The 12,145-nt window shown below is 40.7% G+C and overlaps 1 protein-coding gene across 7 annotated transcripts in view; it reads right to left on the bottom strand.

Annotated features, from left to right (window-relative positions):
- The window catches only part of kazna (kazrin, periplakin interacting protein a), a 199,032-nt gene that overhangs the window by 17,042 nt on the left and 169,845 nt on the right, over positions 1–12,145 (bottom strand). The gene's annotated exons all lie outside the window — the stretch shown is intronic.

Here is a 12,145-nt window from a genome sequence, read left to right as displayed (position 1 = left end):
ATAAAGTAGGAGCTGGGGTAAATGTGGGTTGCAAAGAGGCTTCCAGATGTGTAGCAAATATAGACAGGCTAAAGCTGTTTAGCATCCGATAATGAGCCTATTATCTGAACTTTCAGCTGATATGGGTGGTGCTGGGATTGCAGACAAGCTTGACTTGAAAGACTTTAAGGTCTAATGCTGTTCTTAATGTTTTGACACAGCCATGAAGAATGTTGCACATTAAGAGGTGGTCTTCATTAAGGAGTCTTCTTTAATCTAACTAACAAATCTTTTCCTGATTTGTTAGTTTGTTCCTGAAGCAAATAACAATAAAAACACCTGCTGTTGCCGCTGACTATATATAGAGAGGTGGATCAAGCATGAACCCTTATGTCAGTCTGCACTCTGTTGCTGGGTTTGTTAGAGACTGAGTCCCTTTTTTTTCCTCTCCCCCCGTCTCTCTCTGCCACACACTCTTTCTAATCCTCTGGCAGCTCACCCACGCATCATGATAAAGAATATGGTTCACAGTGGTTATTCAGAGAAGCTCTAATTTTCTCAAAGACAAACATTTTTTGCTCTTCTGCATCTGCCTGTTCTCCTGCTTCCTCTTGATCTTTTTTTACCTCCTCGTGCAAGATTGTTTTTCAGAGGTGTTTAAAGTCGAGGTTCCCTCCAGCTATCATTTGAAACTGACAATACATCATTTATTTATATATTATTTATTCATATTGCATCTTTCTACTTTTGTCTTCTTCACATCAAACTGCTTTTCCTAAAAGCACAGTACTTCTCATCACGTGTTCATCTGCCTTTTTCTGCCCTCTTTTTTTCTCCCCTTCAGAACCAGCTGTGTGTCAGTAATGAACTTATATCACGGCTTGGTTAACTGCGTGACAGTCACAAGTTGTGTCTGGCGAACATGCTTGGGCAAGCGGAAATGAAGGACAGATTCAACCTCTGTTTTTTCTCTGTTTTTTTTTTTTCAACCGCCCTCGTCATCCTTTCATATCTCTCCCTTTCACTTGTTCTTACCAGAGGAATCCCCAAGCCAAAGGGATACGCAGACCACATTAGCTGGCGAATGAAGACAAAAAACATCCTTCACTGACCAAGAGAAACAGGAAACCTTCCAGCACCTGCCTCAGGAAGTGAAATCAAAGCCGTCTTTGAGATGAGCCAAAAACACTTCTGCTGCCTCACATCCTGCACCTGTGATCGTTTGGCAACAGCGACCCTCCTGGTGCTGGATGCAAGAAAGCACTCACTGTGACTCTTTGAACGGGTTCATTCACACTTGCAAATCATATTAGCACTGTTAGTTACTGCTTCTGACCTACCTATGAACATTTTGAACATACAATTGTGCTCCGGGGGCTCAGACTGTTACGTTACACGCACGAATGTAGGAGAGATGGGGAAGCACTCCTGCTGACAGACATATTAATGACTAACATACTCTGTTGCTCAGTTCAAGCCTCCAAGAATTATTACCAGTTGAAACAACCAGAGAACCACCTGGGAACCATACAGAATTGAAGCTAATGTGTGTGGAGGTGGAGGAGGAGGATGACACGGGAAGGAAGCAGTTTAAGAGACTTTTCATAAAGAAATGATACACATCTGTGCAAGCATCTGTCTTATTCGCTGACTGCTGCGAATGTACTTGAATAGCAGATCATTTGAATCCAATATCACTCAGGAAAAATTAATTCATGGGTTTGAGTTAAAAGTTCAACTTTTACATTGATTTCCCAATACCTTAGTATGCCTACTGTCCATCTACTTGATTTGCAAGGACATGCTAAACCTGCTAACGCATGTTATTCCAGCCCATTTTGCATTCTCAGTCTTCAAGGGCCCCCCATAAATGTTCAGCTGGGTTATGGTTAGGTATCTGTGGACAGAAAGCCAACACTCCCTGGATTTCTCTGGTGATCAAGTAGTCCTTTCAAGGCTTTGAAATGTGTGGTCATTATCCTGCAGTAGTATGAACCCCTGCACACAAAAAGTGCAAGTCAGAGAGCATGTCTCTGAACCTGTCAAAGTGCAGTAGATTCAGTACAGGTGTCTGACTCCAGAGTAACAAAACATTCCCAGACTAAAATATACCCAGCAGTACCTTACATTGTTAGTCTGATGCATTGCATTATCTTCCCTCTTGTGTTTTGCTGCTTTCCTGGGGAAGTGGTTTAGATGCTGCTACAGGCCCACTATGAACACTACTACACAGCCTTCTTTTAGCAATTCAAACCTAAACCTTCAGTCTAGCTATGCTCTTAACACCGACAAAGCAACTTGTTGCCAAGAATAACATTTATTTTTTTTTGTATTTAAAAAGGCACCTAAATCCTTCGCACTGAAGAAAGATTTTTTTCTTTGGCCCACACTGCATTTTACAAATGTTTAGCACTTGCTTTGCAAATTGTTTGCCTAAAATCAAAAGAAATGTTTGCCTTTGTGAGAAAACTGTATTTGTGCAAAAAGAAATTTCAGCCTGTATAAGCAGAAAAGAAGCGAATCAGGACATCTGCAAAACATTCCCCTTAAAAAGTCCAACCCAATGTGGAAAATCACAAACACCTGATTACAACATCCCTTTCTACATAATATATATATTTTTAAAACTCACGGCACAAAGGCTCTTCTGATACCCGAGTCCTTGCAATTTCAAGTAGTTCAATGTGAACATCTATTACTAGAGTGTGCTAAAAGCTTTTGTCTGCCGGGCTCCTCTATGATGCTACTGAGAGACTTAATGAGTGAGCCAAGTCACTGGTTGCTAGACAGAAACACTGGACTCCTCAGGGAGCTTGTGCCAGTATTAAAAATAGCTAAGAGCAGGTTATTAACCTTATTAGGAGTGCAACCCGTTTTTTAGGATGAAAACATTTGGGGTCTGTTTCTAGCATGTTGACAACAATTCATTCAAATTATCATAATGAGCACTGACTGGCTGTGTAATACATACCCCCTCCCCCTCCCCCCCCTCATTCGGAAGAACGGAATATTTTGACATTTTCCAAACTATGTATATTTGCTTTCTTGTGGATAGTTAAATAGGAAAAAAATGGATACTTCTTTCACCTGCAAGATTTAAAAAGTAGCCTCTTTGCTTAGCGCTGTGACAAGATAAAGTGGCATTTGTTGGAACAATCACACAACATATAACAAGTTAATGGGTGAGCTTTATGAATCTTGGGAGGCATAGTTTGAACCTCTTGGTGAAGCCAGGTGAGCTGTTTGTAATTCAAAGCTATATGAATATTACACATTAAGGACGAATATTTTCTTGTTAATTCTAGAGGCAGCAAGACTTTATCACCCTTGATTATAAAAGAGGGGGAAAAAAACAACCTCAGCCATGTTGTTGTTGCTCACACAGTGTGTTTTTCACATCCCACTCACTGCATCCTTCTGGTTAAATAACATCCCTCATTATCTGCTGTGCCCCATCTATGGTGGCTCACATAACAAGATTTAAGCCAGGATTACAGACAAATAACATTTCCTTTCTATGTGTTGCCAGCTCACCCTTAACAATCACCTTTTCTTCTGAGGAAGACTTCTAAGTGATGGAAGTCTGCAAAAAATACACTGAATCTACAGCACTTCTAAAAAAAATGGATATCAGTAAATTTCAAATTGTGATTGTGCTGTGACCTTTAAGCTTAAGTTCCTTGGATAGCATTTTTAGCTAAAACACAAACACGCGCTCCTCTGTAAATGACGATCGCTACGTTAACATTAGCCCACGACTGCGTATAACTTCAGCTCTAAAGAGAAGGGACAGGCTTTTAGTCAGCTCTTAACATAATTATTTTGGGAGAGAACAAAAGAGACATCGGCTCATTGGAGGGAGTCCATTGTTCGCGGTTTGGGATTTTAAATCTGCCAGCTGAATAATGATGTAGGAGCCTCAGAGCAGCACAGTGCACTCACCTCCTCAATTCCTCAGTAAAAACAAACTCATGGGGCTGTGTGGCGTTGATATCACTGGCATTATTTAACAATCCTCGCTGTAAAGCAAGGCGTGTTACCGTGGGATCAGACATCTTTGCGGAGAAGACATCTGACCTTTGTAAGGTACAGTGGGGCAAAAAAGTATTTAGTCAGCCACCGATTGTGCAAGTTCCCCCACTTAAAATGATGACAGAGGTCAGTAATTTGCACCAGAGGTACACTTCAACTGTGAGAGACAGAATGTGAAAAAAAAATCCATGAATTCACATGGTAGGATTTGTAAAGAATTTATTCGTAAATCAGGGTGGAAAATAAGTATTTGGTCACCTCAAACAAGGAAAATCTCTGGCTCTCACAGACCTGTAACGTCTTCTGTAAGAAGCTTTTCTGTCCCCCACTCGTTACCTGTATGAATGGCACCTGTTTGAACTCATCATCTGTATAAAAGACACCTGTCCACAGCCTCAAACAGTCAGACTCCAAACTCCGCCATGGCCAAGACCAAAGAGCTTTCGAAGGACACCAGGAAAAGTATTGTAGACCTGCACCAGACTGGGAAGAGTGAATCTACAATAGGCAAGCAGCTTGGTGTGAAAAAATCAACTGTGGGAGCAATCATCAGAAAATGGAAGACATACAAGACCACTGATAATCTCCCTCGATCTGGGGCTCCATGCAAGATCTCATCCTGTGGGGTCAAAATGATCATGAGAACGGTGAGCAAAGATCCCAGAACCACACGGGGGGACCTGGTGAATGACCTGCAGAGAGCTGGGACCAAAGTAACAAAGGTCACCATCAGTAACACACTACAACGGCAGGGAATCAAATCCCGCAGTGCCAGACGTGTTCCGCTGCTGAAGCCAGTGCATGTCCAGGCCCGTCTGAAGTTTGCCAGAGAGCACATGGATGATACAGCAGAGGATTTGGAGAATGTCATGTGGTCAGATGAAACCAAAGTAGAACCTTTTGGTATAAACTCAACTCGTCGTGTTTGGAGGAAGAAGAATACTGAGTTGCATCCCAAGAACACCATACCTACTGTGAAGCATGGGGGTGGAAACATCATGCTATGGGGCTGTTTTTCTGCCAAGGGGACAGGACGACTGATCCGTGTTAAGGACAGAATGAATGGGGCCATGTATCGTGAGATTTTGAGCCAAAACCTCCTTCCATCAGTGAGAACTTTGAAGATGAAACGAGGCTGGGTCTTCCAACATGACAATGATCCAAAACACACCGCCCGGGCAACAAAGGAGTGGCTCCGTAAGAAGCATTTGAAAGTCCTGGAGTGGCCTAGCCAGTCTCCAGACCTCAACCCCATAGAAAATCTGTGGCGGGAGTTGAAAGTCTGTGTTGCTCGGCGACAGCCCCAAAACATCACTGCTCTCGAGAAGATCTGCATGGAGGAATGGGCCAAAATACCAGCTACTGTGTGTGCAAACCTGGTAAAGACCTATAGTAAACGTTTGACCTCTGTTATTGCCAACAAAGGTTATGTTACAAAGTATTGAGTTGTATTTTTGTTATTGACCAAATACTTATTTTCCACCCTGATTTACGAATAAATTCTTTACAAATCCTACCATGTGGATTCATGGATTTTTTTTTCACATTCTGTCTCTCACAGTTGAAGTGTACCTCTGGTGCAAATTACTGACCTCTGTCATCATTTTAGGTGGGGGAACTTGCACAATCGGTGGCTGACTAAATACTTTTTTGCCCCACTGTAGCTAATGAAAACAGATCAGACATACAAGCTATTTAAGCACCAGGGGAGAGAAATCTGTCGTCGGTGGATTCAACATGAAAGCAGTCTAATGTTACTGTGGAAAAAGATTTCAGCATTTAGCAAACATTTCAACACTGACTAACTGTTGATGTGGGATTTTTGCTGTTGTTTGGGGTGAAAAAAAAGTTCCAAATTGGACGTTCAACTGGTTTGAGGTTCTTCTTGAAGGCTGTCTCTTTGCTAGTCTTTCTAGCAAGAGAAGCTTTGTATTCAAGAGTTGCTTTCTAATGTTTACTGATTGGAATAAAATGAAAAAAACATCCTCAGGAGAAAGAATGAGCAAAAAAATATATACTTCACTGATGACTTAAACTCGTGACCTCAGGGTTTTTTGAGTACATTTCCTTTCATGCTGAGCTAATTGACTTCCCACTCAAGCAACAGTATTCCTGGGTTTATGATGCTGTCGTCACAGACAGAAAGACACAGGCTCTAACAGTTTAACTGTTCCCCATGAAACAAACATGAAAGAATTTAGATATACATACATGATACATACAGGACTGACAGATTGCTAAGATACATCTAAATAACACAATGGGCCTCTATGAACCAAACAAGGTTTCTTACTTAATTGTAAATGTAATAGTTTTAAATGGACTTGTACTTATAGAGCTCTTTTCTACTATAACTGAAAACTCAGTGCACTTTTTACTACAACCTTTATTCACCCAATCACATAGATTTTGTGGCTGATGTCATTTATGCAGGCATTTATGCTAGTACTGGTGCATTATGTGCTGGGATTCTTTCATATCTATTCCAACAGTTTCAGCAACCTCCCCCTGGGAATTTGCTGACATTTGTGAGTACATATTATTGAGACAATAACTGTTATTCTCTCACTGATAAATTCAAAGACTGCAGCAAAAAAACAGCTAGAAACGCACAGGTGGAATCGATAATCGATGGCTGTGTCAAGGCGATGTGCCGTTACACCAGCACACATCGAGTTATGCCATAGGTTACATCATACGTTTTCAGTGTGGCTTGTGGTTACAACATAGCAATGGTGTAGATTTCCCACTTAAGCATAAATCCCCACTACCCGGGCACACCCAGGACCTTTAAGTGCAAGCTAAACAAAACTATCTGGATAAAAAGTTGTAAAGGTGTAGGTGCATTTGAGGAAATATGTCACAAAAGCTCTGACTGTCCCACTAGCTCTTAGTTAAGAAAAACCTTATTTGCTTAAAGGTCGTCGGGTCAAGAACCTGAACCTGAAACCTGAAGAGATTCAGTGGTGCTGAGAGTGTGTGTGCTTTTGTATGTGTGCACTGGTGTTTTAACACCTAACAAGGAAAGAGGCCTTGTAGTCAAGGACAGAGCTAAGCTAAGTACAGTGTAGCGTGAAATGACACTAAACAGAGCCGGCAGACTGTGCTTTGATGATACATAGCTGTCTACTGCTTTCATATGAGCTCTGGCTTGACTTGAAGTCCCTCAGTGATAGTAATAGCCAAAGTGAAAATAGCTAATTAAAAACAGCAGTGAGGGCCAACTCCACTTTGAAACTTCATTAAACCAAACTTTGATGAGAAATGAGAGTTGCGTAAACGTATAAACACCTTTTGAGAACTTCCTGGTTGCATTCACCAAGCTGGGGCTTAGTTTCTCTTTGTAACACCGCTTTATGATTGGCAAAAATGAATCAGGTCATTGTCATTTGTGTGAGGGGCATTAAATGCAGCTCTTGGGTTGAATTGAGTGCCCATGGACATCATAACAAAACCTGCAATTGTAAAAGGTTGGCAACTACCCTCGATTACAATTATAGCGTTCACACACCAAAGCCCGGTTCACAGTGGAAGCGAACTCAGGCCTTAACATTTAAACGATGTGGGCATCACACCAAATAAAGGCAGAGAGGGAGATAAAGGAAGAGACCGCAGAGAGGAAAATGAAGAATAACTGGAGTGCAAATGCACTGAAAAGTAGCGTTCACCTCTTCTTTATTTCGTATTCATAGGCACAAGAAAATCTGCATGCAATTTAGCCGCAAACCATCTGAACCGAGGTAGGAGTGGCAACATAGCTTCAGTGATCCATTCCCAAATTAAACAGGTATTATCTCAAGTGGCAAAGAGCAAAGGAAGGAACGATCCATCTCTTTCACGCTACTTCATCACTTCAGCCGCTTGCTTCTTCATCCAAAACAAAACCACACTAAAACAAAGAAGAACTAAAAAACAAAAAAAAATAGGAAAAAAAAAAGACAAAGCTTCTCTGCTTCACAATAATTGTTGGTAGCACTTCAATAAAAAAAAAACCCAGGGCTCTCATTCTTCTGGGAAAAGCACTCTGCAGGAGCATCTGGTGGGATCCTCACAATATGCCAGCCTTGTGAAAACTGAGGGAAATCAAATAGAGTCAACATCTCGGCTCCAATCAATTGGCAGCATACGGAAATTGCTGTAATTAATGAGGTATTCTTAAGAACATTTGGCCTATCTTCTTTTTTTATGATCAGACTCTCTAAAACAACTATTTCCAAGTCCGTCAGGTCTTTTTTTTAGCGTTGTTACAAACCCTTTGAATAAAAGTAAAAAGAAAAGAGGAACTTTTTTTTCATACATATAAACATTTTTATTTCCTTGCACCTAGCATAGAAGAGACTTGTAAATAATTGCTGATGTGATCATTGGAAAAAGCCAATACCTGACAGAAGACAACATTTTAAAAGTGGGCCCCCTTGCCCACGATTAACACTTGAGTTACACCTAAGTACTTTAAATCTACCAAATTCCAAGATGTAAAGGAAGGCATCAAAGTCAAGCACACATTGATTACTAATGGACTCAGTATCTTTAAAAAAAAAGCGCTTGTTCGGTTGCTTAAAAGCCTGATTTAAAAGAAACTGAGAAAAAAATGATTGCGTGCCTCTATTTGGACAATTCATTGAATTTAAGACCTTTAGCTCTGGGTGGGTTCTCATGCCAACAATGATTCTGACCATTCAGAGCTGCTACTGTTTAAAAACGTGTGCCTTCATGCACTGCATAATAAGATCCAGAGCTTTTTTGCAGTAGTTTTTCAGGCAGAGATGAGATGTACTCTACACACATAATGAAAACTGAAATTACTTGCACATTAGTAATCCTCCATGTATAGAATTCTGCAAAAGTCTTGAGTCACCCCTCATTAATTTTAATATTTCCTCAGAAACTGGAAATACTGAAACATGGGCAATCATATGTGGAAATATACTCATTACTGAGTTGATGTTTGGAACTTTGATTTCTGGGAGTTTGAGTTTGTTGGAGGTGTGGTCTTAAACTTTTGATCAGCTGTAAAACAGCCTGTTTCAGTTTACTCGCTGTTTTCAATAAATTGCATGCTCAAAAGAATGTTATGTCTCACTTCCATTTCTTCTTGTTGCATGTTGGAGCTCTACTTGGAACCTTGTTAAGATCCAACCATGCAAAATATGATTTTTCCCATTTTTCCAAGTGGTCATAAACCTTTGATTGGGACTGTAGTATGCAAGGAAAAAGCAGACTTTGTACAATTATAATGAGCTTGAAAGTTGAGATTTTGTATACCTATCTTTATTCTTAAGCACAGTCTGAACCCTCTAAGCCAAACCTTCTTGTACTTCTTTTTAAGTAGTCTTCAGGAATCGTTCTCCAGGTTTCTTGAAGGACATTCAAAGCTCTTCTTTGGAGTTTATTGCCTTTTTCTCTAGAGTCCAGACCTCAATGATGTTGAGGTCTGGACTCTGGGGAGGCCAATCCATGACTGATAGTGTCAGTCTATAGTGTCAGTCTTTTCCTTCATCAGGATGGCTTCTTGACATGCATCCTTTCGGGTCCTGTGTAAGGCCTTTGCTGGATGTTTTCATATTTTCAATGGTCATGACTTCAGATGTTCTTCTGTTGTAGATATTGTTTTTTAAAATCCTGCCACTGCAGTCTGAAGAAAAAACTTTGAAAGACCTTCAAAGCATAATTTTTTCTGATAATTCTCTGTTTCTTTCCTTTTAGAAATATTTTGTCTATTTTCTTATTACTAATTTTCTGTTCATGCTTTCTCATAACAGTATCAGCCTATTAAGATATTAATACACACAAAAACATCGTCATCAGTGTGATCCAGTACCATGTGCCAACATTGGCAGCAAGAAACTTGAATGCATTGCGAAGCAGAAGTTGGAAAAGGAACAAAAACAACAAAAGAAGGATGAAAGATGTGTTTCTACTTTCTATATAGAAACAACTGTAAATATTGCTGAGGCCAGAGCCAACATTCACTAGCTGCTACCCACCCCAAGCCAACAGCACAAAAAGAAAAAGCTAGGAAATGCAGTTGCTGGCCTTTCACAGCTGTCTTCAGAAATTATACGTTTGGAGTGTGCAGTAGTCTCAGTGCATGAAGATTGAGAGTGACAACTGCAGACTTACAAAAGAGCTGAAACGAACTTCTGCTGTAAAGACCAGGCCAGTGGGAAAATAACAATAACATGTAAACAGTTTTGCTTCGTTTACATGTGAATGCAAATCTCATTCAATTTTCACGTCAATGTTATTTATATTGTGCCAAATCACAACAACAGCTGACTTAAGGAGCTTTATATTGTAAAAAGCAAAGACCCTACAATAATAGAGAGAAAACCCCACAGTCACACTACCCTGTATGAGCAAGCTATTGGCGACAGTGGGAAAGAAAAACTCCTGTGGCAGAACCAGGCTCTGGGAGGGACAGCCAGTTGGGGTTGAGGGGAGGAAGATGGGACAAAAGACACGCTGTGGAAGAGCTACAGATAAATAATAACTTGCATTTAAATGCATAGTAATTGAAAACAGGTGGCCCAGCATCCTAGGCCTATTGCAGCGTAACTATGGGGGGATTCAGGGTCACCTGATTTATCCCTACCTATAATCTTTATCAAAAAGAAAAAGCTTAATCTAAACAGTAGAAATCCAAACCCAATTCAAGTAGAAAGAGTGGCTGAGGGTCATCTAACTGACCAAGAGCTCTGACTGAATATCAGCTTGTCCTTCTGTTCCTCAAAGGAAATGCCTTCCAGAGGGGGAGGGAAAACACAAAATGAAAAATAGCAACAGGAATGACTTCATACTCAAGTTCACAGTCACTTCAATTCGCCTGGTGAACTTACCCCAGCAGAACGAAACCTGAATATGACAACACCCAATTTCCTCTTGTCCTCCCACATACCCAGCTTAATTGTAGACTAGATCCACCCCGCTTAACGTTTCTGGCCCTCGTAAGCCAACCAAAGTCCGCTTTTATAAAGCTTTCATTAGCTGCCGATTACCGTCAGTGCCTGCTGGGGCTGGTAGGCTTTGGCCTTCATTAACAGGCCTGAGTCATACAAATGACTGTATGAGCCTGTGTGCACTATGTTCAGACAGCCAACATCCCGCTGAAGAAGAGATAAGTATTTATTTGATGTGTGCTCTATTCTACTCTGCCCCAGTCCATTTTGTTTTCGTTCAATTCTTCCAAAAAGCGTAGGCTGCAAGTGTCAAGTGAAATGTCGCAGCAACAAAATCCCCTGACAGCATGTCATGCTTTTGTCTGATACCAAATGGTAGTTTTTGTGTTCTGCCTCATTCCATGGGCGATAATTCTTTGAAAAAAATAATTCACTGCCACACTGATGACATCTCTGCTTGATGCCCTGCAATCCACTCTAAACTGCCTGGCAATGTTCATTTCTTTACTAACTGCAGACTCTCTGAGAAAGCAGCATGTAAGCAAAGACAGGTAGCAAATTAAAGGAAAAAAAAAAAAAAGAAGACGTCTGCCCGCACTGCAAATCAGTACCAAGTTGTCAGTGACCACCTTCATTATGTGATGAAGCACATCCTTCCTAATGAGAACATTTTTTTTCCAGGATGTAACGCCTTTGTTCACAGGACATAATGGGTCAATGAATGGTTTGACAACGATGATCATCTTTTGACCAACATGTTCAACAGCGCTCTACTTGGACCATCAAAGCACCACATTACACAATGTCTTAGAAGGCTGGTGGGTCCATCCCTCCAGCAGTGTCCTAAAGGCTTGGACAATCAATACCAAGACCAAGACACCAGTACGCTGTTTTGATGGCACATGCTGGCCCAATGCTTTAAAACTTTATTTTGTCACTGGTGTGCATATTCCCAATTCAAGCCTAGATAAAAAGTTAAAAAGGCTTATTTTATTTAATGACCTGCCCTCACGTTTTAGTTAGATATATGACCAAGCCAAAAACGAGACTTCAGGGAGATGAAAGATCTATGTGAAGCTAGCTATTACAGACACCTTAGTAACGTTATTTATTTTAATATCACCTTCTTGAATCTTCTACATTATGTTGAGCTGTATTTGTGTCATGCTGCACAGTTGGAGAAGAGCAGCTCGATTTGCCAAAAGCGTGGAGAGCTTTTTCTTTTTCCTTTTTAA

This window comes from Rhamphochromis longiceps, linkage group LG20 (assembly GCF_057381845.1).
Source record: "Rhamphochromis longiceps isolate RC_006_pf linkage group LG20, R_longiceps_female_GT1.1, whole genome shotgun sequence".
NCBI classification, from domain to species: Eukaryota; Metazoa; Chordata; class Actinopteri; order Cichliformes; family Cichlidae; genus Rhamphochromis; species Rhamphochromis longiceps.
Note: the sequence above shows the minus strand (reverse complement) of the source record. Positions and strands in the feature narration are given on the sequence as shown.